The following is a 2,593-nucleotide window of genomic DNA, read 5'->3' on the forward strand; positions in this document are numbered from 1 at the left end:
TTATGCCCCAGATTGTAGGGGCCATTTTGTATTTTGAGACTGCTCATTCATTTTCCAGCTGTCCAGACCTGACTAATCACACAGATTATTATACTCCCTTTATACATTCCATCTTTGTGTGGCTTATTTTTCTCTCCTCCCTCCTTTAATCTATGACTGTCTGTATTCTTTTGTATTACTTTTACTGTCTCTTTAAAGACTTCATTTTACTGTCCGGAGAGAGCAAGGGAGCGAGTTAGAGGCTGTTGGACGGCAGGAAGAGAGCAATGCCTAAATCAAAGGAACTTGTTTCTTCAAGCTCTTCAGGCAGTGATTCTGACAGCGAGGTTGGAAAACAGTGAAAGAGGAAAAAGCAAGTGGTTCCAGTAAAGCCTGTGAAGAAGCAAAAGCCTTGTGAGACTTCTAGAGCATTGGCATCTTCCAAGTAGAATAGCAGCAGCAGAGATGATAACATGTTTCAGATTGGGAAGATGAGATGCATCAGTGTTCAGGACTTTAAAGGAAAAATTCTAATTGATATTAGAGAATATTGGATGGACTCAGAAGGTGAAATGAAACCAGGGAGAAAAGGTATTCCTTTAAACATGAAGCAATGGAGCCAGCTGAAGGAACAGATTTCTGACATAGATGATGCAGTAAGAAAGCTATAAAATCTGAGCCATATCAAACTGTACTGTTGTAGTTGTTTTAATCTGTCTTTTTACATTGGCTTTTGCTTTCTAAATGCTCTACCAAAGGTCCTGAGTTCAATTCCCAGCAACCACATGGTGGCTCACAACCATCTGTAATAAGGTCTGGTGCCTTCTTCTGGCCTGCAGGCATAGACACAGACAGAATATTGTATACATAATAAAATAAATAAATAAATATTTAAATAAATAAAATGTGCATTATTAAAATGTTCTGAGTGAAGCCAAATGTCAACTTTATTAAAGAGGATTGCTTTGTGCCCCCTACCTAGTGTAAAATAAAGCCAGATCATTACAATAAAAAAGACTTCATTTTATTTTTTAAAACCTATATTAAAAAATTTCCTAAACATTAAAGCTCTTTTTTAAAATTTATTTATTTATTATGTATACAATATTTTGTCTACATGTATTTCTGCAGGCCAGGAGAGGGCACCAGACCTTATTACAGAGGGTTGTGAGCCACCATGTGGTTGCTGGGAATTGAACTCAGGACCTTTGGAAGAGTAGGCAATGCTCTTAACCACTGAGCCATCTCTCTAGCCCCCAACATTAAAGTTCTAAGTGATGAAGTAGGTTGCCAGGGGGACTGTGAGTACTCTGTGTGAATTATGAGAGCTCACGTGGAAGCTAGATGAAAATCCATATATCAAAGAAGAGAGCATCATGATCCTAGAGCATTTGACTTTTCAACCTCTCATCTACAGACTTCTCAGAATTCACTCCAAAGCTATTGAATCTGCATCTACATCTTAGAAGCTCCTCCACCCTCAAAATGAAAAGGAGACCCCCCCAATATTCACACAAAAACTAACATTTGAGAATTGCTCACTCTTCGTGATGACCAGGGTCACAGTTACCTCTAAGATTCTAAGCTACTGTCACTTGGGTATACCAAGACAAAAACATTCATAACATATTTTTCAGGAAATAAAATGCCACAATAAAATGTGATTACCTTAAGCATATGTCACACTTTCCAAAATAATCTCCACATACATGCGTCATAGGTAAAATTAGCAAGATGTAAGTCAAAAGTCAAAGTTGAAATTCTGTATTTGGATAAACTCCTACAAGAGAATCAAGGCAAGCCCACCAACCTAAAGCCAGCAAGAGCATCCAGTCCAATCATTCTTCATTCTTCTGTCCTATATTCTAAGCTCTTTGCATATGCTGTTGTAGACTTACTATTATTTATTCAATGTGTAGGAGTGTTTTCCCACTTTTAGGCACCATGTGCATGCCCAGTGCCTGTGTCAGAAGAAGGTGTCACATCCCCTATAACTGGACTTATAGACGATTGTGAACCATCATATGGGTGGTGGAAAAGGAAATCAGGTCCTGTGCCTGAGCAGCAGGTGTTCGACCTCACAGAGCTGCCACACTGGCCCCTCATGGCCTTACTTCTTATCATGAGATTTTTTTTTTAAATCACCATAGGAATGGACACCAGCATTCCACATAAATTGCTTAGTAAGATCCTTACTTAGAACAGTGTCTACTATTTTGGAGATCTTTTATAAAATTTATTTTTTAGATAGAGTCTCAATTCATAGCCAAGGCTGGCCTAAACTTGTAGAATTCCTCCTGACTCAGCCTTCCAAGAGCTCAGTCCAATGCTCCAGTGTGGGTCTCTGTCTCTATCTCCATCTATCACCAGATGAAGGTTCTATGGTGATATGAAAGATATTCGTCAGTATTGCTATGGGATAGGGTCATTTCAGGTTCCCTATCCTCAGATTCCCAAGGGACTAACTGGGGACATCGCCTTGGGATCCTGGAAGCCCCTCTAGGTTCAAGTCTCTTGCCAACCCTAAGGTGGCTCCCTTAACTAAGATATGTGCTTCCCTGCTCCCCTATCCAACCTTCCTTTATCCCAATCTTCCTGTTTCCCCAAGTTCCCC

The 2,593-nt window shown here is 39.7% G+C and overlaps 1 pseudogene; it reads left to right on the forward strand.

Annotated features, from left to right (window-relative positions):
* The first annotated feature begins 266 nt into the window (after positions 1-266).
* On the forward strand, positions 267-715 carry LOC126495338 (activated RNA polymerase II transcriptional coactivator p15-like; annotated as a pseudogene).
* The last annotated feature ends 1,878 nt before the right edge of the window (positions 716-2,593 follow it).

The sequence above is a fragment of the Alexandromys fortis genome, unplaced genomic scaffold, assembly GCF_014885135.2.
Source record: "Alexandromys fortis isolate MF-2015 unplaced genomic scaffold, M_Fortis_MF-2015_v1.1 scaffold_379, whole genome shotgun sequence".
Lineage (NCBI taxonomy): Eukaryota > Metazoa > Chordata > Mammalia > Rodentia > Cricetidae > Alexandromys > Alexandromys fortis.